Below are 26,839 nucleotides of genomic sequence, written 5' to 3' on the forward strand. Positions count from 1 at the left end.
AACAGATTTAAAAATCTGTAGTGGTGCTGGCAAGGTTGTGGAGAAACAGGAACGCTTCTACACTGTTTCTAGGAATGTAAATTAGTTCCACCATTGTGGAAGACAGCGTGGCGATTCCTCAAAGACCTAGAGGCAGAAATACCATCTGACCCAGCAATCCCATTACTGGGTATGTACCCAAAGGAATATAAATCTTTCTGTCATAGAGATACACGCATGCGTATTTTCATTGTGGCACTGTTCACAATAGCAGAGACATGGAATCAGCCCAAATGCCCATCAATGATAGACTGGATAAAGTACTAAATAAATAATGTACTAAAATGTAGTACATATACACCATGCAATACTGTGCACCCATAGAAAGCAATGAGATCATATTTCTTGCAGGGGCATGGATGAAGCTGGAAGCCATTGTCCTCAGCAAACTAACAGAAGAACAGAAAACCAAACAACACATGTTCTCACTTACAAGTGGGAGCTGAACAATGAGAACACGTGGACGCAGGGAGGGGAACAACACACATTGGGGCCTGTTCAGGGTTGGGGGGAGGGAGAGCATCATGATAAATAGCTAATGCATGCTGGGCTTAATACCTAGGTGATGGGTTGATAGGTGCAGCAAACCACCATGGCACACGTTTACCTATGTAACAAACCTGCACGTTCTGCACATGTATCCCGGAACTTAAAATTAAATTAAATTAAATTTTAAAAATAATAATAAAAATAAAAATCTGTAGTATAGTCATAGAATGGAATACTACTGAGCAATAAAAAGGAACGAACTATTGATACAGGCAACTACAGGGATGAATCTCAAAGACCTCATGCCCAGTGGAAGCAGCACTGCACAAAAGCAAACAGTGTATTGATAGAAGATTCTGGAGGAGAAAAAAAAATCATGGGAGAGGAAGAAAATCAGAGGATCCCCTTAGATTCAATCCCCTTAGAAAGTGGGTTGAAGACTCACTGGGAAAGGCTTGAGGAACTTTCTGGGTGGTGTTAAGTTTCTGTATCCTGGTAGAGCATTGGGTTAGAAAGGAGAGACTGTGCTGAAATTTAGAGAGTGTACGCTTTCAATTTGTGCAATTCATTTCACATAAGTTTTACAGGAAAAGAATACAAGTAAATGCAAAATTTTAATTTGTGATAGGCATACTTCAATATTTAGTAGGAATTTTAACGATGTCTGCAATTTACTTTCAAATGCAATGAAAACAAATGATAATTAATTGCTGGATAGAAGGTTGGAAGAATGGATAGACATGATAAAGTTTAGTTAAATGTTAATGGTAGCATGGAAGTGGTGAGTATATGGATTCTCACCTAAAAATTCCTTTAATTTTGCTGTATCTGAAAATTTTCATAATAAAAATTGGGAAAAAACACAAAAGGAGTGTAGCAAAAATATTAATTTAGGTTATCATCATGTAAAATGATTCCACATTTACAATTGCCCATAAAAGTAAACCCGAGCCTCTTTCTTTTAGATCTTTGAGACTCAGTATTACATATTGCCTGACAATTATTGACATATTTATCCTACACTAGCATTAACCATGTCTTTCTTCATTGACTATTTTTATAGAACACAAGTTAAATGAGCCCAGTCTTTTGCAATTAATTTTTATAGCATCATTGATTAGATTTCCCCAAATAATTTATTTCTCACTTCATACCCTAGAAGGTAATTCCATTTAATATTGTGGTGTAACATTTTAAACCAGACTGCCTCGGCGTACCATTGAAAGATTTACGTAGGTCTGAAACAAGAGCTATTTCTGCCTAATGATCTGTATGTAAAAGCAACAGAAATATAGAAAGTAGGAATAATCAATCTATAAAATGTTATATATCTCCTAAGAGTTGTCTAAGTAATCAAAGATTTCCTGGTATGGGTCATTATACGTTGCAGTGACTCCAGTTAACTAAACACTTAAAATATATGTTTCTCTTGAATTTAACATTACCTCTGCACTGCTGGGATAGTAAACCATTTTGTGTGGCCCATTCAAATATACAACCTAATTATCTAATTCAGTCAGTAAATAAAATAAAGCATTTTTTTTTTTTATTTTTTCATTTTGCAGGCTGCAGGGCGCCAGCTAAACTCTCTGGGAAGTTGCAGGAAGCATAGATATAGCCTTAACCTTGAAGTGTCTTCCATCAGAGACATTTCAAGGTGGAGGGTGAAAACTAAGAGAAAGGCTCTGCTCAAACAGAACTTTCTGCTCAGCCATAACACAAAGATACCATGAAAAAAATGACAAAATACTGTCGTAAGAAAATGTAACACAAATAAAGATACAGTACTCCAAAGTACCCAGGATGCCAATTATAACTTACCAATATAACTTCAGGTTGTTAACAAATACTTCATAGGTCTATAATTTCATAGTAATAGTTTAATATTGAATTTAGAGGAAAAAAGAAAAAATGTATGTTTAAATCCTATACTCAGTAATGGCTAACATTTATTGATCAATTATTTTATTTTATAACATTTTATATAACTCACAAAACAATGCTTATATAAAAATTCACACAAAGTCACTAGTAAACATACAATTTCCAAAAATGTCCTGGGTTTTTGTTACATTCAGTTTTCCAAAAATGCACTCAAATTAATGGCAAATGCAGACATTATGTGATATTTCATTCTTTGGTAAAACTATTCTTATTATTTTGTCTCCTCAAAAGATAAACTCTGACATCTCCTTTGTGCAGGAGCTGCTATTAACATCACCAGGAGAAAATTGTTAAAGCTGGATCTGGGAGAGGCAAGTATTTCCACATAGCAGTAATAGCTCCTTAGTCCCCACCCCCACTTCAGTACCTCCACCTGGTCCATCTACACTGCCAGGTGGGGTAAGAGTTCAATGACCTCCAAGCAGGAGGCTAGAGACCCCCTCTCCACTAAGCAAGATGCAAATGTCTGGGGGAAAGGTGGGAATGGAGGATGTCTCTGCGGGAACCCAAGTCACCGTACTGTGGTGTGGTCAGGCCAGTGACTCTCACCATGTAGGCAGCCAATTGCTCACCACTGAGTAGATGCCAGTGGCTGGTGGATGGCTGCTGCTGGTATGATGTCCCCTCCCCATAAATTTAAACTTAAAAGACCATCTTTGATTGTCACAAGCTGTGTGACCTCTGCTCAGCCACCTTGTACTGATCATTTCCCAAGTGAGAGCCATGAGTCATATTTCAACCTCTACGATCTTTATGTCCACCACCAAGGATCCTTCTGACTACCACCCTTGCATTATGAAAACTGGGCTAGAATTCCTCTTGATTCCAACTTAAAAGCTTCATATGCTGTCTATGACACATTTCTATGTACTAAATAAATAAACAGATTTCAAAACAATCTGTGCTATAGCATCTTGTAACCATCTAAGCCATAAAGTTCTATATTCAATAATTTAACAAAAATAGCTCAATTTTATCTTCAAAAATTTTCTGAATAGAGACACAAAGCAAATACATCTTTAAAACCTTTGGAAAAGAATCACATAAAAATAATTATAATCTATAATTCAGAGCTTTGTTTTTCACAAAGGTAATAAATTAAACATTCTCCTTTGAGATTTCTTTACTGTGCAAAATGAGACCGATTAGGTCAAACTGTTCTTTTTACCACTTTTTGACATGCTAGTCAGAGATATTAACATTTCCAAAGAGAACTGGAAAATATACCAGGGTTTGAAGAAGAATTTGGGATAATCAACCTAAAAGTAGATGTTGATTATATTCTTTCCCCTTCCTTGATTATATTGTTTATCCTTCCCCGATTCCTGTGAAATTTTCTCCTATAAAGCAATGGTGAGTTGAAAGAAAGGACAGCAATATGTATTCACAAATATTTTCTTTAAATTCAGTCTAATCATCCTACCAAAGAAAGAAATGGCAGGCTAGCACAAAGCCAACATGCTCTCAGGAATGGGGCCTCCATGTGTTTCCTCTCCTCTCCTCTGCAACACGACTTCAGCCTTTGCACTAAGCATAAACCTGCCCTATTTCATCCTAGATCCTTCTGTGGTCACAGAGGAGTCAGAACTGGGCAGACTCTTCTTTTGTGCCTGAATCCTCCTGGCCCTTCCAAGTGTCTTTCTAATTTCAGTCCTTCAACATATTCTGCTCCTTTCTTCCTTCCTTTCTTCCACTTGCTTGCTTGCTTGCTTTCTCTCTCTCCTTCTTCCTTTTTCCTTCCTTCCTTTCTTCCTTCCTCTTTCCTTCCTTCCTCTTTTCTTTCTTTTTTCTTTTTCTTTCTTTCCTTCTTTTTTTCTTTCTCTTTTCTTTCCTTTTTCTTTGTCCTTCCTTCCTCTCTCTCTTTCCCTTCCTTCCTCTCTCTCTTTCCCTCCCTCCCTCCCCTTTCTTTTCTCTTTCTTTCTCCTCCCTCCCTCCCTCCCTCCTTCCTTCCTTCCTTCCTTCCTTCCTTCCTTCCTTCCTTCCTTCCTTCCTTCTTTCTTTCTCCTTTCCTTCCTTCCCTTCCTTCCTTCCTTCCTTCCTTCCTTCCTTCCTTCCTTCCTTCCTTTCTTTCTCTCTCTCTCTCTCTCTCTTTCTTTCTGATGGAGTCTTGATTTATCACCCAGGCTGGAATGCAGTGGCATGATCTCAGCTCACTGCAACTTCCACCTTCTGGGTTCAGGCAATCCTCATGCCTCAGCCTCCCAAGTAGCTGGAATTACAGATGCCCACCACCATGCCCGGCTAATTTTTGTATTTTTAGTAGAGACAGGGTTTACCATGTTGGCCAGACTGGTCGCGAACTCCTGGTCTCAAGAGATTTGCCCGCCTTGGCTTCCCAAAGTGCTGGGCTTACAGGCATGAGCCACCATGCTTGGCCCAATATAATCTATTTCTGCCAATTCAGTATAATATACAAAATACACTTATGGACACACACACATGTGCGTGCCCATTACAACGAATCTTTCCAAGGCATATTGTTTAAAATATTTTTCTCCTATTTTAATGCCAAAAATATGTTTTCTTCTCCTTTGATCCTAGGTAGCCAATTTCCTTCATAGAACTGTGCTGTTGAAAGCAGTATTTGTTGAATAGTACTCATGTTCTATAATGAATTTAAATAATGATGGTCATTGACCATTGTTGTAGAGGTAGACCCTTACATTAAATGCATGTTAGTCCACATGGCTTACTTCCTTTTTTCTTTTGAGACAGGGTCCTGCTCTACTGCCCAGGCTGGAGTGCAGTGGCATGATCATAGCTTACTGTAACCTCAACTTCCCAGGCTCAAGCGAGTCTCTCATCTCAGCCTCCCAAGTAGCACGGGACTTTGCCATGCTTATTAACCCATTTCCTAGGTATTAAGTCCTGCATGCATTAGCTATCTGTCCTGATGCTCTCCCTCCCCTCATCACCCGGCAGGCCCCAGTGTGTGATATTCCCCTCCCAGAAATAAAGATTTAAAGAAATGTCTATGAAGAATACTAGGTAGCCATTTAAAATAAAGATGTAGACCTGGTGCAGTGTGGCTCTCCCCCCTGTAATCCCAGCACTTTGGGAGGGCAAGGCGGGTGAATCACTTCAGGTCAGCAGTTCAAGACCAGACTAGCCAACATGATGAAAGCCCATTTCTACTGAAAATACGAAAAAAAAAAAAATTAGCCAGGCGTGGTTGTGCATGCCTGTGTCCCAGCTACTCAGGAGGCTGAGGCTGAGGCTGGTGAATCGCTTGAACCCAGAAGGCAGAGGTTGCAGTGACCCAATATCATGCCACTGCACTCCCACCAGGGTGATGGAGTCAAACTCCATCTCAAAAATAAATAAATAAATAAATAAATAAAGTTAATATAAAATAAAGACAGATAAATATTAGTTGGCGTGGAAAGACATCTATACTATGTTGTTAAGCCATAGGAACAGGCTACACATAACATAATCTCAACTTTTATTAACTTAAATGTAGGATCATAAATGCATGGGAAAAGGGTCAGAAAAGACACACCCCAAAATGTCAACATCACTTATATCTGACTCGTGAGGCAACAGGAGATATAACTTGACTTTTGTTTTTAAAAAATTCTAAAATATTTTCTTCAGAGAACACAAGTTATTTTTATAGAGTCAAGATATCCTTTAATTGGAAAATTGTTTCACAGAAATTATTGATTTTCTGGCCCATTATCTCCCCCAGCACCAACCTGTACAGAAGGATTAGCGAGTTCACGTGGTCACTCACACTCCATGACCTGTCACGTCACGGGTGAGGCTGCTGGGTGTGCAGACATCACGCTTATAGATACGTGTCCTTTTTCCTTTTTCTTGCTTCTGTTCGACCAGGGATGCTTCCCAAGCCTCAGGTCTGCCCGCGCGCTCCCTATGCTGTTTCTGCTGCCTGGACCCTTTCATCCTCTCCACCCTCACGGTAGGTCAGCCTGAAACAGAGCCAGGAGACCCCAAAACTGAGTTTGGGCTCAGTGTAGTGAAGAGGATATTTGTGGCTTTAGGTCGGGCACCATTCTCCAGCCATGCTTGCTAAGGTGCTCTGCAGATTTTGCGTACAAGTACAGCTAATAATCGAATGGTATACCCAGTTTATTTCTCTCCCATTGTCTCCTTGTGTCTGAAACTCCCTCAGGAGTCCCCTAAGGAGAAATCATGAGGATTTGAGGTAGAACCACGCATTCATCAACCCCCTAAGCAAATACCACTGAATAACACTAGGATTTTGCCCCTGCCAGGGCTGGCTTCATGAGCCCTTGATCTGGGTTGTCACAAAGAGTTTCCACCTTTAGAAGGGCCCTGGGCTTGGTTCTGCTGTTGCTATCTTGAAATCCTTAAAATTTTTTGAGCAAATGGCACTGGGACCCACAAATTATGTAACGAGTTCTAACCCTAGCCCCAAACACTGAATTTCTTTAAAATAAAAGTAACAAAGTCAAAATTTACATATTGGGGAAAAGATCATAGGAACTTTCCTTTCTTTTTGGGTTACCAAGTAGTACAAATAATAGTGAGAAGAACAACTCTCTTTCCTTCCTAGAAAACCACCTGAGTCCTTACCTTTTGAACCTGACTATAGATTTGCATTTGAGAATCATTTTCAGAGAGGTGAAGTAAAAGCTCTAAGTGGTCTGCACTGTTATCAAAAGAATGGAATAGAAGTTTCTAAAAAGTGAAAAATGGTTGATAATCCATGATCTCAAGATTCCAGTTTTGTAACTATTTTTACTTAGACAGAGTGACGAGTGTTTGGGGGTTCTAAACTCATGCCAGGATGAAATTCACACTGTCAATAGGAGAGCAAAGCTTGTGTGATGAAGCCAATGAAGCGTTCTTGGATTTTACACAGTCATTGATTGGCCAAGAGGTCAGCTAGTAAATCAAACTGTGACACCGTCGAATGCTACCACCATCGATTTTTCTCATGCCATTTCAGAGAAAAATAATATCACTCATCCTTCCCCAGAATTTAGTTCAGAGGTTTATGGTCATGGCCTTTCTAATCAATGTCAAATTTCCACTGGGACAAGGTCAAAAAAGCTGTCTTAATTGAAACAATAACTGGAGATCAGAATAAAATGTTTTTCTATCCACAGTCAGCATACAGTTCTGTTTGTCTCTTTTAGTCCATTTCCCTGCCAACAAATTTATGCTAAATGCATGTAATATTCCAATCTGTTAAAAAGATTTGATATAAAGTGAAAGAATAGTGTATTATGAATAACTCTGTTGTTGACAAGCTCTAGGGACGTACTGTTCTTGTTTTAATTATATTAAAATGGATATGGTTCCCAAATGCTAGTACTCTTTCTTATTATGTTTACAGCAAAATGGGTCAAAGGACCATTAATTCAGGTCCAGAACTGTCATATCTGGACCTAGGTTCCGTACAACTGATGAGACTTCACTGGTATTTGCTCACACGGCCTGCCCAGCCCTTAGCATTCACAATTTCCATTGACAAGGTTATTGGATTCAAAATGAATGTTTACATTGAAAGGGGAAACAAGTGTCAAATATGAAGCTCAAATAGATACTCCAAGCTGGAGAAGCTTATCATGGCTTAAACCGTCTACTGTTTATTCCCCCTAATGAAAAGCAAAGACAATAGGAGACATGGGGATAAGTGTAATGAAGAGAAACAATACCAGGATTCTTAGAGGTTAATCCGGGCACAACAGAGTTAATCTGGAAGGGGTAGGGGAGGTTTTAGGCTAAAGACTCAGACAAAAACTTGTTACTTTTGATCCAGTTGTACCCAATGAATGGCTCTATTTGCAAAGAAGATTTTGGATTTTCAAACCAGTGGGACAAAAGTTACATCCTTGATTTTTCTTGTTAAACACACTTGTGCTTGCTTCCAGAATAAATGATGTCACAGATCTTCATTTTCCTCTCAAACAACAAAACAAAAGGAGCATAACAATACAGACACTTAAGAAAGCACAGAATTTGTCCTAAGACTGAAAAGTCCCTGAGAGCCAAAATGTATTTTCAACAGACGCTACAATAATTACTTTGTGAAGCAGAGAAGAAATGCTATTTTATTTTAATATCCCAAAAGTTAAAAGACAAAAGCAACACAGTGGATTCATGATCACATGTAAATGTAGTGCTTCGAAATAGTCATTTGTTTTAAAATTGTATATTCTGCATTATTATAACTGAAATATAAAGTCAGATCAATGAGGTTATAGGAAAATGATTAAATTTAAGTGTACGGCTTTGCTTCGCATGTTTGCAAAATCTCTGCCTCGCAAAGCTAAATGTACAAACTTTCAAAAGATGAGTTAATTAAATTCACTTAGGATTTTCCTAAGGTAAGAAACCAAACATAACCTGGGGTGGGGAGGCAGGATATTAAAATCAAATTAATATTTCTGAGAACTAACCATGTTATTTGAATTCAATAGCGTAACTTCAAACACATCACTGAGCACACCCTTATATGAAAATCCCCATGGATTAAATCTGAGGCTCTATCACATAAATCATAAATTATGCCATGCATTACATCTGAATGAATGGAAAAATCCCAAAACAAAATAACTAAGACCAAACAAAAGTAATAGCACGGCCTTTTGGTGAATAGGTAGGTATGAAAGGGGAGAGAATGTTACTGCCAAAATGTTAAACCAGAATTGTCCTAAACACAACAAAGTGTTTTTATGTGATTTTTCATATTTCTAAAAGACAGATTTTATTTCCAATGGCAACTTTTTATTTTCCTTTCCTAATTTGAAATGTTAATATGAAAATGTATTATATGGAATATGAAAACAACCTTCTTACAAAAGATTATTAAATGTATCTGCTAGTTAAAAAAGCGTATCTTAATCTAAAAAGGGAACATAAAAATTATAATAAACCTTAAGTGTTATTTTGTATCTATCATTGTTATTCCTACTGTTTAAAAAACGAGTTTGAAAGCAAACAGGTGCATTCAAAAAGGAAATATGTTTATAAGAGATTCCTCTTGAATCCCATTAGTGAAGTCATATTTGATCTTATTATTTAAATTATTGTCATGTTCTAGGGTATCATCTTTATACCAAGTAAGTTGAAATAAACACAATTTATAAAGCAATAGTTAAAAATACATTTCTCATACATATGTTTTGTTTTATGCTTAGCTGTTATTGGGTGGTTCTGTTTTTAAAAGTAATTTGTAGTATCATATGCTCAATTTTCTCAGATTATTCAAAAGTTTCTTGGCAACAACATTCTTAAAATAAACAAATGGATTAATATGTAAAAATAAATGTTTAGGTAACATATTTAGAAGAGCTTGCCCACTGGAATATAAATAAGACCCTCAACAACTGACATTATTCCATCCAAAGAACAAAGAGAAATCACGAAGTTGTCTGAATTTACAAGAAAAACATGTTTGCTTGTTTTTGTGTCTCTCTCCCTGCAGAGGACAGAACAAAGGTCAACAGCCTTAGGTCAATGTAAGTCAAGACTTTCAGAATTATAGCTATACAACCATCAAAATGGCTGTGTTGAGGCATGGCGCGCTTCACATCACTGCAATTATTTAAGAGAAAATGGATAAACTAGATAAATTGCCTTTCTGCTAAAAGGAAAGTCTTTATGAGTTGGAAGTTGAACTAAATGACCCCAAAGGTCTCTCAGTATATTACATTCCACAAACATTATGAGTAAGCCAAAGGGGTATCATTTCAGATGTGTATACACACATTTACTCAGAATTCATATAACTTGAGGAACCATGCTCAGATTCAGCTGCTTTTGGAAAAAAATCGTGAGACCCTTCCAGGCTAATACTAGAGGTAACTAAGTAAACATCATCTTGTAAAATGTGAAATTCTGAATGTCCCTGAAAACGTTTAATCCTTTTCCCCTTCAGTCATCTCTTCCTCAGCTTACAGCACGTGGGTGTAACTCAACTAATATCTCTTCTGGTGCTTCCCCACCCACCAGTGTTTGTGGAATGCATATACACGATTCGATTGCTTGGGCACATCCTGTTTCCCCAAGAATTCTGGAAAAGGTGAAGGGCAGAGAGTAGGTGAAGGGAATGGAGGAAGGGGAAGCAAAACAAACAGGTCCTGTGGAGGGAAATAAACCCCTGAGATTTTCACAGGAAAAGGAACGTGCTTTCATTTGGCTTTAATACAACTAATATTCCCTCTGAGAAGCCTTTCCTTTCCCCCAGTTCTGATTGGGGACCCTGTCATCTGGTCTCCAGCCTCCTGGACTTCTTCCTCTCCTGTCACCTTTGTCTTTTTGCTGAAAGTGACTGTCTGAGCTCTGTATTCCTATGGAAGGTAAGATCAGTGAGCCGGGGGCTGTTGCCTGTGACAGAGCAAACACGCATCAAATGCTCACCAGGTATCCTGCATATGGTGTCTCAATGTCACATCAACTCTCTGAGGTGGCTGCTAGTTATGATGCCTCGGAGATATCTTAATACCGTGGTTAGGAGCATGGACTTCAGAGCCAGAGGGCCTGGATTCTAACCCTCAGGCAAGGCACTTACTTCACCATGCCTCCATTTTGTTGTCTGTAAATGGGTCTGAAAATGGTGCTTACTTCAAAGAGTTAATGCGTGCTAAATAATTTAATAGGTATGTGGCACTTTGAGCAGTGCCAGGCACAGAATAGATGGTACAGAAATGTTAGCTGGTATTACCTTCCATTTTGCTGATAAGTAAACTGTGGCTTAGGGAAACCAAGTCACAGGTGGTGAATGGAGAATTTATCTTACTCTTAAATGCTATATCTGCAACACTGCCTTAAACATAAAGCATAAAAATGTTTTTTATTCCAAAAACAGAGAACAACTGTTAAGTGTTAGGTAATCAGTAAGTGTTATTAGAGGCAAGGAATGGTAGAAACACATCTCCCTCAGTACAGCCGCCAAGGCAAGCTGGCCAGGGAGGGACAGGTGGAAGCCATGCTGGAGGGTGGCCGTGTGGCAGGGCAGGGACCCACAGACCGCAGTGTCATGACTTCGAGAAGCTTGTCTCACTTGGAAGCAGCCTGTGAGACTTTGATGGTAGGCATTAATTCCTAGCATCTGACTACTGTTTAGAATGTTAGTTTTTTCTTTCCTAACTATCATCATCACGCTCTTTTGATTTATAGCTCCATCTCCAAAAGAAACAATTGCACATACGTATCAGTTAGTTAGCTGTGACACAGGAATCCTCGGGGATTTGTCATTATCCAAGAATTGCTGTCATTTCAGATGAATTTTCCACCATGTTAGATGCCAGGGACAGGCAACAGGTTCGATAAGCATACATTTACTCAACAAATGTTTAATTGAGCAACTGCTATAGATCAGACACAATGTTAGGTGTAGGCCTTTATGATGCAAAGGTAGGCAAGACAAGTTACTTTTTAACTAAAATCTTTCTTTAATGGTTGGTGCAGGGGAGTGATTAATTACCTAAGGAAAGAGAATATATCTAGATTCTCACCTTGTGCCATACATTAAAATTAAATTTCAGATGATTAAAATAATTAAGTGTAGAAAAAAACTAATGTAAACTAGAAATGAATGATTTGAGTTATTGGTGGAGTAGATCTTTCCAAACCAATAAGCTCAGAAAAAAAAAAATTGAACATCATACAATGAGATTAATTCAAAATTGATATGTGTGTGAATCAAAATATCAAGAAAATAACAAACTAGGAAACTATTTACAATAAATATGAAAAAGTCAGCAATCTGGAATCTGTCTTGCTGCTCTACACCACACAGAGGCGTCTGGGAAGCCCAGCGTGTGGTCAGTTTATAACCAATCCCGCTGCTGACTGCTTTACTCCAGGGTCTGGATTCATGATGAAGTGTTCTGATGTGTGCTTAAGTTCTAATACTGGTTTTAGACTTTTTCCCCAAATCCCTACTGCTTGGTATTGGTTTTTATACCCGGTGGAATTCTTACAATGCTCCTTCCCCAGCCTGGACCCTATCACACACCTGCAGAGAATAGCACAAACTGGTCAGTCCAACACAAACATCTGGCGGGTTACCTAGAACCATCTCTGAATAAGGGCTGACCTGGTCCCACTTTCTTGGTGACAACAGAAGTTATGTGATTGACACTCTCCTTTGGGAATGAGCTGTACTAGTTTTCTATCCATCCCCAGATTCCTCCCCACCAGCCTCCTGCTAAGATGCAACCAGGTCTCAGAACCTAGCCTATCTGGGTAATGACCAAAGAAAGAAATCACCTATGTTTATTTTATGTTAAACAAAAAAAAAAAAAAATTAATTTTTTCTTTCTCAACTCAAAGGGTTGTCCTAGATTTCAGTTATAAAATGTGGAGTATTCAAAGGACATGAGAAACACGTGGAGTAGAAACAGGAGTTTGATCTCGCCTGGTAAAGGGTAGGCATTAGGCATGTGAACACCTACACTCAGCATTTATAAAGTGCTTGCAAAAACTAGGCAGTGAGCATCATGTGACTTGGACCTCTTAGTACATTATAAAAACTTTCCTTCCTCACAATGTGATAATATTTGCTATTTTTAAAGTTGCACTGTCTTCTAAAAGTTGCCATATTAAAGAAGAAAAAAATTAGGTATTTGTTTCCCGTCGTGTACATTGCATTCCCTCCCGAAATTCATGTCAAATCAGAAAGTTGGGAGGCTAACTGAAGTGGAAACAGGAAATAACACCAATATACTTCTAACCCACAGGTTTCCCAGCCCCATTAAAATTCAACATGTGGAGGAGGTGCTGGAGGGAACCAACAAGAGCGTCCTGTAACCCAGGAGGCCAAAGATCAGGCTCCTCCATTGATGGAACTTCCATTAAATGATGTTTATTTGTACCTAGGGTGAGGTTACTAATGGAAAGGCCTGCAGCCTGCAATATTTGTGTCATTTGGCAAATTTGTCAATGAATTACAAGATACATAACATCATCCTGAGTTGAGGCTGGGGGATTTTGTTACGTTTGAGGGTATGATTTTTTTTTTTTTTTTTTTTTTTTTCCTGAAGGGCAGGATGTGAGAAGGATTGTTTTGAATATATTATTGAAACTCCGGTGCAATCACAAGAAAAACATCAGACAATTTTTAATACAGAGACATCCTACAAAATACTTAGCCAGCCCTCCTCGAACTGTCAAGGGGATCAAAACAACGAAAGTCTGAGAAACTGTCACAGCCAAGAGGAGTCCAGGAGACATGATGGCCAAATGTAATGTAGGATCCTGGATGAGATTCCAAAACAGAGAAAGGACATTAGGTGACAGCTAAGGAAATCTAAAGAGACTATGGAGCTTTGATTAAAACAATATATCAATATTGGTTCATTAATTGTAACAAATGTACCACGTTAATGTAAAGTGTTAGTAATAGGGAAAAATGTGAGAGGCTGAATGGGAACTCTCTATACTACCTTCTCAAGTTTTTGGTATATCTACAGGTGCTCTAAAAAGTACTCTTTACAAATTTAAAAAAGTATTATTGAGAGTAAAGTCTGTTAATCTTAAGCGAGATAAAGATAACTTCGACTGATACGTGATAATCACGAACCTTTTCAATATACTTTTTCTTTTTGTTGAACAAAAAGAAATGTGACAACTTACCTTCACGTTTTTCTTTTTTATATTTACAGTCTTATGTATTTTATTGATTTTTTTTTCTTATTTTAAGAGTAATGATTTGCCATTGAGGAAAATTAAGAATACACAGGTAAAAAAGGAGAAAATTAAAATCCCATAAACACACACAAGTCTGATAGATTGAGTAGAGAAAGGGTATCTCATCTGTTTGAATACCTGAGTTTATCTTAAGAATATACAACAAACACATAATTTATACAAACGTAATTAATAATGGCTGCATGCATTTCATTACATAATGGGCCATTCTTATTGGCCAGGGTCTTATTTCAAGATATTAGAGTTCTTTATAATTTTTAAATTTCTTTTTAAACCCCACTCAGCTGAGCATTCTGTTCATTGTTGCATATATCTGTAATTATTTCCTTAACATAAATACCTAGAAATGGGACTTCAGGATCAAAAGCTATGAATAATTTTAAGCTGCTTGTTAATGTTGCAAAATCACCTTCCCAAATTTGTACCATTGTATACGCCAATAAACTGCAAGTACCCTTCATTAATCAAATCAGCCACACAACAAAAATACTTAAAGAGACCTTTCTGTGTATCATGTTCTTGTCACAAAAACTCAAAATATAAAATAGACTACAAAATAACTTTCAAAAGGAACTCTTACAATCTTAAAATTATAGCATTCTGCACTAAAAAAAATTGGTTTCTTTCCCTTGTTGCTGTTATGAAATATACATTAACATTATTAAATATGAAATATATTAAATAATGAAGGAACAGACATTTGTTGAAAGCTCTATGTATTTTTTTCACTTCCCCCAGTAACTAGGCTTTAATTAAAATCCATTTATAAGCATGTTTATTTTGATAAATTGGTAAATTGAAAATTGATCAATTGAACTCATTGTGTTTTATGTAAAACAGTAAATATAACATAACTATTGTAGAAGGAATGACTTTCAGCCAACAGAAGGAAGTGGGGAAGAAATGTTACTTCATTCTCTGTAAACTGGCTTCCCTGGCTTTGACCCCCACCCCAGGGCACCAGCATTTTGGGGAATGCAGTGTTAGATATTACTGTGTCATCCTCTGTCCCCAGCGCTTGTGGAGATCTTTCCAGGCCCCAAGTGGTCCTTGCAGGTCTAGAGGCTCAGCCGCCTCCGCATAGCCAGGGCGCAGGTTCCTGCAGCTCAAGGACCAAAGACCTCCTACTCCTGACTCTGGGAGCAGCTCTTTCCTTCAGCTGGGCTCTAGGCCTGCTCTCCAAAGCCTACCAGGTGCAATCAGGGCAGTCTCGTTCTGCACATACGTACACTTCTGCAAATGAAAACCAGAGCTTGGAGGAGAAGCAGCTTCTGTTTTCTAGCTCTGAACAACTTTCTCAGGCAAAAGCTCCCAAAGCAATGGCTGCCTGCTGGAATTCTGAGTAGGGAAAACCATACAGGAAAAAGAAGACACAAAATAGAGTTCGAGCCTGCCTCCCCTACCCCGCCTCCACTCCCAATACACGGAAGTGCTTGCTTGTCCTTAGTGTAGATAGTGTTATCAGCTCTCCTGAGAGGACTTCTCTGCTAATCTTAATACCAGAGGAATTGAGGAATTAGCAGATTAGGGGGAAAAGAAGTCTTTGAACAATTTAAATACAAGGGAGCTGTGTAGACAGCACGCTGGACTTGGAGTCAATTGAGTTCACAAAGTTTTATATCAGGATCTTCACATTCCATTATGGTTGTGCTCAGGTTTTGCTGCAGACACAGTTTTAAGGCAAGGAGGTCTGCTGTGCTTTCACCTTTCTAGAGTGTCACCATGCACCTGCCCTACCTCCTGGCCTTAGCTATGCAAGCTGCTCGTATTCGTGCCCTCTGTTAGCTCCGGAAGAGTCTGCCGGACAGACATTGTTCCGTCATGAGTGTGACATTACTTTCTTTACTTGAAAGGTGGCAATTAACACTTGCAGAGCTGTGCTGAGGGTGGGAAATACAGTTTGCAGGGTTTCTGGAGTAATTAGTTAACTGGGAAAGCATACTTTTCTACATAAAAGGGTTCTACCCTCCCCCCACCTCACACTTAAACCGAATCCCCTTCCCCTCCCACATCCACCCCTCTTTTGGAGCCAGAATTATCTCACCGTCTCTAGACCGCGTGGGCACGTGTTTCTGTGTCTATGAGTGTGCTCAGTTTGGTTCTGTCATAGTTGTGTCCACACTCATCTTCTTTATCAGACCGGTCTCTTCCAAAGCCAGGCCTTCCTCTAATATTCATTCTTTCATTCAAATGATGTCATTTTCCCTGCTGTAAGGGAGAGCCTAGGTAAGAAAGTGAACTAGACATAGGCAGCAAATATAGGCCATAACAGGCACATAAATACATGCAGAGGATACAGATTCTTAAATCCCAAAACGTAGCACAGTGCTTGGCACATACTGAATTCTGTTTGCTGAGCTAAGCTAAATAGTGGTTGTGTCCAAAATTGAATTTGGATTCTGATTCTTGTCCACATCCTGCTAATCATATACTAGGCAGCCCTTGCCCTAACATGTTAGTTTATTAACGTTGTAAACAGATGATTCAGTGTAAAAAATGAGCTTTATCCCAAAAAATGACACTGTACTAAAGGCATGTGACCAAGCTTTTCTTTTCTTTTCTTTTCCCTTTCCTTTCCTTTCCCGTTCTTTCCCTCCCTCCCTTCCTTCCTTCCTTCTTTCCTTCCTTCCTTCCTTCCTTCCTCCCTCCCTCCTTCCCTCCCTCTCTCTCTCTTTCTTGTCTCACTATGTCACCTAGGCTGGAGTGCCATTCTCCTGCCTCAGCCTCCTGAGTAGCTGGGATTACAGGCGCCTGCCATGATGCCCAGCTAATTTTTGTATTTTTACTGGAGATAGGGTTTCACCATGTTGTCCAGGCTAGTCTTGAACTCCTGACCTCAAGTGATCTGCTTGCCTCAGCCTCCCAAAGTGTTGGGATTCCAGGCTTGAGCCACCATGCCTGGCCTCTTTCTTTATTTTCTATATGAGAAATTGCTCTCATGCTCCAAACAATAATTAGGAGATAATAGTAGTAAAAGGAGATAATGACTGTAAAGAGATTATCTAGAAGTTAAATCTTATTTTGTGGGTGGGAACACGGAGACTGGATAAATGAGAAGGGCCGATGATGTAAAACATCAGATGTTGTCGCCTCTGTGCAACTATCATGAAGGAAATGAATCTGTCTCAAGTTCTTGGATATTTTATGTATACCTTCATCATCTCAGCAATTACTATGTACAGATTACAAGATTTTCATATTCTGTCTTGAAGTGTATTTAAGTTACTTTAATCTTATATTCATATCCCTTCCAAGACTGTAGAGATTTTGGTGCAGGGACTTAATCTTTTACATCTCTTATATTAATAACTTCATTGAATGTTATATGAATTAATGGAGTGAATGAATACCTTTGATCCAGATTGAGTGCTACTTCTATTTGAATTTCTTAGCTATTCTCACTTTTCTTCACTTTGATCCTATTCACCAAATTTAAGAAAACCTATCAGCTGGATCCCTTTTACTGTCAAGAATTAAAAATTTTTTTTTTTTGGACCTCAACAGAATTTTGTTAGCAAAGATCTGAGCAAGGACCTATCGCATGTAAATTTAGCAAATACATATGGATGCCTATAAACAACTTGCTTTTATTTTATAAATCAAAGCACTAAATATTTTATTATTTTGTTCTCACACCATAAACAGAATCATTAACTTGACATATTTCAATGAAAAGCAAGTGAGATTGTGTAAGTAATCATTATACAGTCGCTGAAAACTAATCATAAACACTCTTCATTTATAAAAATGGACCCTGCAATATTTTGGGAAAGTTACCTCTTCATTTTGTCAGAAACAGAAATGATTTCAAATACTTCAAAGACATCTTAAAGATAAAAGTTTTAAGAAATCACAAATGACCATTCATAAAACAGAGTCATTGTGTCCGGATGAGAAGCCAATCATGTTTGGACAAATTTAGGAGATGACACGCTAGACCTAGCAACACCCAGAAGATCTTTTCACACATCATTTGGGATTTTTTTTTCTTTTCTTTTTGATGGATGGATGAGCAAACTTAAGGAGTTAATGGGCAGATAAAAGTTGAAATGGGAAAGGACAGTAATGGTCAGGCCAGTTAAAAGCTCTTTCCGACACCAACTCCCAGCCCTGCCTCCCCAGTCCATCCCCCTGTGAACTTTTTGTGTTTCATTCATTTTGCTGGAATTGGAAACGGAGAGGCCAAGAAAAGGCCATATCCTGCTTCACTGACTAAAGCTATCCTGTAAGCGAGTTTAATGGGTTAGAAGTTAACACCAGTGACAGTTGTAAGAAAAGTTACCAAGTGTTTCCAGGGCCTGAAGAGACTCCCTGCAGCTCAGACTTCTTTGCGCTTCCTTCCACACTCCTTTTCTCTTATCTGTGGAAGCGTCCATGACAAACAGGGCGCATCTGTTAGGAAACAAAGCAGGGGGCTGCTAGAAGTGAGCAAATTCCCCCAACCGCAGGGCCTGGCAAAGAGCGAGCTCCAATTACAGCCGATTCAGCAGTGGTGATCAGGTGAACAGATAACTACAAGCAAAGAGAAATCAAATTTTCCTCAAATTTACAAACCGTTGTTTCCCTGTAATTGTCCTCTAAGAGAAGGCCATCGTTCTCCGTGAGACGTGAGCCCTCTCAGTTACACTCACTTTCTCTGTGTGGCTTTTACTGGGACCGTTTCTGAACATCGTGTTTTCACATGGTTCCTCTCCAAGTACCTTCCAAAGCACAGGAAGGCAGTGACCAGAGAAGAGGGGAATTCGTCCTGCCAACTGAGCACAAGAAACGGCTTTTTCCAACGCTTCCTGCAAGCATCTGCTTTGTGATATATATTTTTTGACCCCTTTGTTCAAGTGTTGTATATAAGAGAAACACGCATAATTGGTAAGTCCACAGTTCACCGAATTCTCACAAGCTCTCGTGTAACCAGCATTCAGCCCAGGAGACTTGTGCGTTTGATTCCTAGGGCTGCTGAAACAGAATCTCACCAACTGGGGGCCTACAAACGGAATTTATTGTCTCACAGTTCTGAGGCTAGAAGTTTGAAGTCAAGGTGTTGGCTGGACTGGTTCCTTCCGGTGGACATGGGGGAGAATCTGTCCCGTGCCTCTCTCCGAGCTCTGGTGATGGCTGGCAGTGCATGCTGTTCCTTGTCTCATGGATGCACATCCGAATCTCGGCCTCCAGCTTCACATGGCCTTCTTTCTGTGTGTCTGCGTCTCTGGGTATCCTCTCCACTGGTCATATTGAATTAAACTTGATGACATCTGCCAAGATCCTATGTCCAAATGAGATCACATTTTCAGGTACTGGGGATCAGACTTCAACATATTTTTGGCAGGGGAAAGGAGGTAGAACACAATTCAATTCATAATGACTATTCTAGATACTCCCCCATCCTCCCTTCCAGTAAACACCTCCACCCCTAAAGGCAGCCACTCTTCTGACTTCTGATAGCATACATTTCTTTTCTTTTAAGTTTATTTAAATCGTGCATATCGAGTCTTTGTGCTGTAATGTGATTTTTAAGGGTGGCTTTCCAAACTTTAGGAGTCACTCCGATTCCCTGAATGGGTCCTACCATTGACATTCCTGAATAGCAATCTACTACATAAACAGCAGATAGTTTTCAAAGTCAGGTAGTCTATCATAAAATCCATTATTTCAAAAGAGAAGAAAGCAAAGTTTCTTTACCGCAATACAGCAGTCATTCTATGGAAGTGGTAAAACTTTAAATGAATGCATCAGATACATTCATGTCAACCTCCTGACATGCAAAGCATCAGGCCGTGGACAACAAATGCAACCGTCTATATTTCTCAACAATGCATCCACTTTCTTATTTTAAGCCATTACTCCATGAGGACGGGAGAACCTTAATCTCAGTCAATTTTGTGTTTCTTTCAACTTTTCTTGGGAATTGTGTCTTTCTTGGGAAGCATGGGAAGGGGACCCCAGAGAAGGCCTGTGGCGCTCTCAGGTCACCTGGCTCTGCAGGTATCTGCTGGGGTGTCTACGGGCCTCTGTGATTTTAGGCTGGCGATAGACCTGTGTGCCGTGAAATGATGCTAGTTTCTGTCCGTCGGCCTCTCAGGTCTTGTAAGCTCTACTTCTGAAGACCCTGAGAATCCTCCCGTGACTTCTATGCCATTAAGAGTCTTGGAATCACTGAGGCCATTTCTTTTTTGACATCTGCCTTGGGTTTTCACCAAAAGAGCCTTTCTTGGGCTTTGCTACCTGCCCAGAACTCGCTGGGCGGCACCCTGTGGAGTCCCCTGCCTGAGCCTCTTTGACACGTCTGCTCTTATTCCAGCCCCTTGCTCTCGGGCAGTCCGCCCAGCCCAGGGAAATCTTTTTCTAGCAGACAGGGAGGACAGCTCTATCTTACTCTATCTCAATCATTCTCCCAATCGTTTTGTCTAAGCCTCAGATCTTCTAAGTTCCTTTGAAGATTTTTTTTAACACAAGGTCATATTTTAAGCTAATAAACACACCCGGTTGAGTAACTTCGGACAAGTTAATTATTCTAATTAAAGACTATCCTCTTCGGTAAGGAAGAATTAAAAACAGTATCCACCTCACAGGATTTTTTTTTTTTTTCTGTAGAGGGGTTATAAATTAACTGAGTTGACCTGTATCAACACATAGAACTGTGCCTGGCACATACAGAGTCTCTGTAGTGGAAGTTATATTATTGTTGTTATTTTGAGATGGAGTCTCACTCTGTTGCCCAGGCTGGAATGCAGTGGCGCAAGCTCGGCTCACTGCAACCTGTGCCTCCTGGGTTCGAACAGATTCTCCTGCCTCAGCCTCCTGGGTAGCTGGGATTCTAGGCACCCACCACCACACCTGGCTATTGTGTGTGTGTGTGTGTGTGTGTGTGTGTGTGTGTGTGTATTTTTAGTAGAGATGTGATTTCACCATGTTGGCCAGGCTGGTCTCGAACTCCTGACCTCAGGTGACCCGCCTGCCTCGGCCTCTCAAAGTGCTGGGGTTACAGGCATGAGCCATCATGCCCAGCCAGTGACAGTTATTATTCATTTATTTATTAACAGCTTAAATGGACAGGGAGAGAAAAAGCAACAGGAGGGGAAAAAATCACTGCATTTTCAAGTTAAGGTAACGAATCATTATTTTGTAAACTTACAAAAGTAACTGTAAATCTAAAAACAGAATGATAAAAATGAAGAACTGCAGGGAGACATCCAGAGTGGAAACGTTAATTCGGCGGCATCTGCTCCATTAAGGTAGCTAATGGTATTGCGAGGGACTGGGGGAAACCCACACATGTGTCTCAGACAGAAGATTCCCCGCTAAGAGGTAAAAAACCAATTCATTTCAGTCAGGTTGGGTCATTAAAAAAAGATAAAGTTAAGGTAACCCATTTCACCTAAAACTGTGGAAGGAGAAACAATGATATCACGGAAACTGTAATTAACATTTCAAAAGATCACAGAATTAGCCAAGGAGAAGCCCTGGGTTGTCAACACAACAATTAGCCCTCACTGGCTGAGTAAACACAGAGGGGAAGTAGCTACTTCCAAATGTTTTTTCATTTTATCACTTTCAATAGTGTCAAATATTCTACAATGGAGACTTAAGTAGCACGTTCAGTGATACTGGTTTCACTGAACCTCAAGACGGCTTTCACGGTAAACACTTGGTTTAGAGTGCCATACAGCCCGTGGGTGAAAATAAATATTAAATGGAAATGACACCACTCCGTAAGGTATCATGTGTCTGACATGTTGCCGGTCATCTCAGCTGGAGTGCCTGGCAGCCCACCTGCAGGTCTATTCTACTCTGCAAGTTACTCATCAACACATTGGAAAGCGTCTTTGAAAGAAAGAATTAGCGACCAGATGTTCTTCCTCCACAGTAAAATGAACAGAGGAGGAGGCAGCGGGGAGGTAGCCAGAACGCTATGGGAGAGATTTAAGTTATACGGGAGATACAATGAATTCACGTGTTACCAGAAAGGGGTCCTGATTCAGACCCCAAGAGACGGTTCTTGAATCTCTTGCAAGAAAGGTTTTGGGGTGGGTCCATAGAGTAAAGTGAAAGCAAGTTTATTAGGTAAGTAAAGGAATAAAGAACGGCCACTCTATTGGCAGAGCAGCAGCTTCAGCCAGGCAACCCATGATACTTATTGTTACTTTTGATTATTTGCTAAACACGGGGTGGATTATTCATGAGTTTTCTGGGAAAAGGGTGGACGATTCTAGGAACTGAGCGTTCCTCCCCTTTCTAGACCATATAGGATAACTTCCCGACATTGGGATGGCATTTGTAAACTGTCATGGCGCAGGTGGGAGTGTCCTTCGCATGCTAATGCTTTATAACTAGCATATAATAAGCTGTGAGGACGACTGTAGGTCACTCTCTTCACCATCTAGGTTGTGGTGGGTTTTGGCTGGCTTCTTTACTGCAACCTGTCTTAACAGCAAGGTCTTTATGACCAGTATCTGATAGCGACCTCCTAACTCATTCTATGACTTAGAATGCCTGACCTCCTGGGAATGCAATCCCGTAGGTCTCAGCCTCCTTTTACCCAGCCCCTATTACCCAGCAACTCAAGATGGAGTTGCTCTGGGTCAAACGCCTCTGACACATGGACAGTAGAAGTTATTAAACATAGGCAGATGTTAGTAAAGGCAATTGTAGAATTTTATTCATAGATGTTAAAAAAAATGAGAGACAAAAATCTGTCAAGACTTCTGTATACTGATGTTTCAAAATAAGATATGCAAATTAAAGTGAACAGATTATGGCGAAATGGGTGAACTAGGTCCTCTGTTGAGATCTCTTTTTATCTCTCAGTACTACATTGATTCTACAGATGCAAATATTAAGAAAGTTATATGGTACATGGACTTATTTTAAACTTTCTGCAAATCTTAGGAACTTGATTTCAAGTTCAATTATTACAGCTCCTTTCTCTGTAGGAAGTCACGATCATAAAATAATTTGGTGAATTATTATGACCCCTAAATTTATTGCATGCCTTGTGCTATAAATCATGAATTACCTAGAAAGTGCTTTCCCAATCAATGATTCAAACAAGAAAGTGCTAGTGCACTTTGTTTCCCTTTGTTAATGTAAAATGTTTATTAAAATATAATTTAATGCAGTCATTAATATTACGTAGAATATTTAATGGATTGGAGGAAAGTTTATGATACATTGGTTTTTAAAAAGCAGGTTACCCAGTAGCAAGTATATTATCTTTCTTTTTTTTTTTTTTGAGACAGAGTCTCACCCTGTCGCCCAGGCTGGAGTGCAGTGACACGATTTTGGCCCACTGCAGCCTCTGCCTCCCAGGTTCAAGCAATTCTCCTGTCTCAGCCTCCTGAGTAGCTGGGAGAACAGGCGCCCACCACCATGACCATCTAATTTTTGTGTTTTTAATGGAGACAGGGTTTCACCACGTTGGCCAGGCTGGTCTTGAACTCCTGACCTCAGGTGATCCGCCTGCCTTGGCCTCCCAAAGTGCTGGGCTTACAGGCATGAGCCACCACACCTGGCCCTGCATTATTGTTTGTAAAAGATATTTTTATAAGCACAAGAAAAATAAAGGACTAGAAGAATATAAACGAATACATTAGCAATATCTCTGAACCATGGAAACAGAGGTGACTTTTCTTTCACTTTCTTGTGTTTTCTAAACTTACTATGATGAATATGTACTTTTTTTATAGTGAGAAACAAAACCTATCATGAAAGTAAAGAACGTGGTGTCTTAATGGTGAAGACTAGATTAATATTTTGAAAAAGAAATGCTATCGTGGAGCAGAATATTTCATTTGGTAAAATCTATGAGTCTAGTGTGCACACATATCATCCCCTAAACTTCTAGCCTAGGTGGAGACAGATATGTTTGTTTAGCCTTAGAGGAGAGGTGATAGCATCTACTTAAAAATATCAGCTGGCTTAACCAAATGTTTCAGAAATAGCCTGGCATTTCAGGATATGATGAATCAGCTGGGTGGGAACTTACTCTGACGAAATAGCTCTGCTTTCAGGAAAATTGTCCGTATACATCCAAACTCAAATGTATCCAATGCGATTTGTAAATAGAGCTGAACTTTACTAATGTGACTCCAATAATATGGGATTTCTTAAAGTTTGAACCAGGAATGAGCCAAATTTTGACCTTAGCAAAAATTTTCCCTACATTACAAATGAATGTCAGGGCTAGTGTTTAAAATTCATGAAAATCTCTTCAAACAGCATCATTTTTATATTTATTAAAGCAAGTTCCTTATGGAATACTTTATTGACTAAACTTAATTGTATGTTCTTAGCAGTAATCAATTGTGTTTTTCCTTTCAAAGATAGTAGTTTTTTTGCATAGTCATTCATTTACATAGAACCTTCACATTAGACCCACAGGATGACCATACAAAGCTCTGAACGTTATGTTAGGTGCTAGCTAGTTAAACCTCTTCAACGAGTCCCAGCAAAGAGGCTGGAGCCACTGCTTGTGTACTTTGCATGACAGAAACTGTCAACATCGATTTATTAAATAAAAACGTATTGAAAAAGGAGACTGGACATGGGTAAGGTCTATTGCCTGAGCTTCAAAAGCGACCAGCACTTTCCCCACAAGCATGAGCTTGTGGTGGAACAGCACTGAAATAATATAAGCTCCAAGAGAAATGCCAGATTTCTTTCTTTTTTTTTTTTTTTTTTTGAGACGGAGTCTGGCTCTGTCGCCCAGGCTGGAGTGCAGTGGCCGGATCTCAGCTCACTGCAAGCTCCACCTTCTGGGTTTACGCCATTCTCCTGCCTCATCCTCCGGAGTAGCTGGGACTACAGGCACCCGCCACCTCGCCCGGCTAGTTTTTTGTATTTTTAGTAGAGACGGGGTTTCACCGTGTTAGCCAGGATGGTCTCGATCTCCTGACCTCGTGATCCGCCCACCTCGGCCTCCCAAAGTGCTGGGATTACAGGCTTGAGCCACCGCGCCCGGCCTATGCCAGATTTCTTTAAGGGAATGCAGGGATGCATGCTTTATTTCCCAGAGTGAGTCTCCAGAGGCAGCAAGCTTCTTAGAGAAGCCTCACAAACCCACAGCTTCTGAGCTGTAGAGTAGCAGCTCTCTCCACCAACAGCATTGCCTTCACCTGTGAGATGCAGATTCCTGGACCCACCTCACACCCATTCTGGGTGAGGCTCAGCAATTTGTGTTTTGAAAAGCCCTCCTGGTGATTCTGACACACACATACACACACAGGCGCTCAAGTTTAAGAACAAAAAAGGTGTCAAGCAGGATGACTGCAGGGATCATGAGTAATTAGCACTCTTTACCAAACAGTTCCTGGGCCTGCAGTGGAAGTACATTGCCTTCACCTAAAAGTTAGGCATGCTGTGTGATTTACTTTGACCAATAAAATGTGAGTGAAAATGGCATGTTTCATGTTCAAGATGACAACTGCCACATCTGATGGACCTCGGAGTGGGGCAGAGCAAAGCCCCAGATGAAGCTGAAGGACATAACATAAGCATGAGATAAACTATTGCTTTTTGAGCCACTGATTTTTGGGAGTTGCTTGTTACCATAATGTAACCTAGTCCATCCTGACTGATACAATAGGGAGGAGGAGTGTGCACTGTCCCCCATACCATAATGACCAATATAGTTGATGATGCTACATACATTCTAGACACAATTTTCATCATCAGTGTAGCATTAGAGCATTCCTGGGTGCTATGGTTTGGATATGGTTTATCCCCACCAGAACTTATGTTAAAATTTGTTCATCTACGTGGTGTTGTTGAGGGGTGGGGCCTAGTGAGAAATGTCTGGGGAATGGGCGTGGATCCCTCATGAATAGATTAATACCCTCCTGAGGGTAAGTTCCTTCTCTCTTGGATGGATTAGTTCCCTCAGGAGTGGCTTGTTAAAAAGAGCCTGGTTTCCTCAATTTCTCTCTTGCTTCCTCTCTCTCCATGCAATCTCTTTGCACACAACCACTCTCCTTCCATTTTCCGCTGTGAATTGAGGCAACCTGAGGGCCTCACTACATGCAGCTACCCAGCCGTGGGTTTTTCAGCCACCAAAATTATGTGCCAACTAAACCTCTTTTCTTTAAAAATTACCAAATCTCAGGTATTCTGTTATAGCAACACAAAATGAACTAAGACACTGGGCTTCCCAAGAAAGGAGAGGCAGCAGCAGAACAGGGAAGATAAGTAAACTGAGAGGCAAACTATTTTCAAAGATTTTTTAAAATGTGGGTGTCATGACCATAGGTTACAGCAGGCACAACAGATAACTGCAGCCAATCTGTACATGTGAAGCTCAATAACCAAGTAGCACAGAACCCGCTCGGCAAAAGATCAATTTTTTTTGAGAGGCCTTTCCATTGATGCCATGAAGACGTGAGCCCTGGTTGCCATCTCAGGACAGAGAATGAAGATGGCAGGCAAGATTGAGCATTCATCTCAAAAACAGAATGGATGGAATGAAATTATGATTGACTGCATCACCTCCAATCAGACTTTTTGTTGCTGTTGTCTACTATAGAAGCCAAATGAATGCTCAGGAGCATGTTAGTGATAAATGTGGAAAGCTACCTATGTATACATCCAATTTGTGCCTATAATTTTAAAAATCTAGATAAGGGCATCAAATACACACACACAGACACACACACACATATATATCCTTATCATCTCTTATTATCTATCTATCTATCTATCTATCTATCTATCTATCTATCTATCTATCTAT

The 26,839-nt window shown here is 39.8% G+C and overlaps 1 long non-coding RNA gene across 2 annotated transcripts; it reads right to left on the bottom strand.

The window, feature by feature from the left end:
* Nucleotides 1-6,150: 6,150 nt before the first annotated feature.
* On the bottom strand, nt 6,151-19,377 carry LOC111546382. Of its 2 annotated transcripts, none has more exons than XR_002732766.1 (3): nt 18,404-19,377; nt 16,166-16,329; nt 6,151-6,404 (listed from the first exon to the last, which is right to left on the bottom strand). It is a non-coding gene; the product is annotated as an uncharacterized LOC111546382 (long non-coding RNA). The 2 variants fall into 2 exon arrangements; XR_002732767.2 differs by lacking the exon at nt 6,151-6,404 and adding an exon at nt 15,022-15,354.
* Nucleotides 19,378-26,839: the final 7,462 nt, after the last annotated feature.

Source organism: Piliocolobus tephrosceles, chromosome X (assembly GCF_002776525.5).
Source record: "Piliocolobus tephrosceles isolate RC106 chromosome X, ASM277652v3, whole genome shotgun sequence".
In the NCBI taxonomy this organism is placed as follows: Eukaryota; Metazoa; Chordata; class Mammalia; order Primates; family Cercopithecidae; genus Piliocolobus; species Piliocolobus tephrosceles.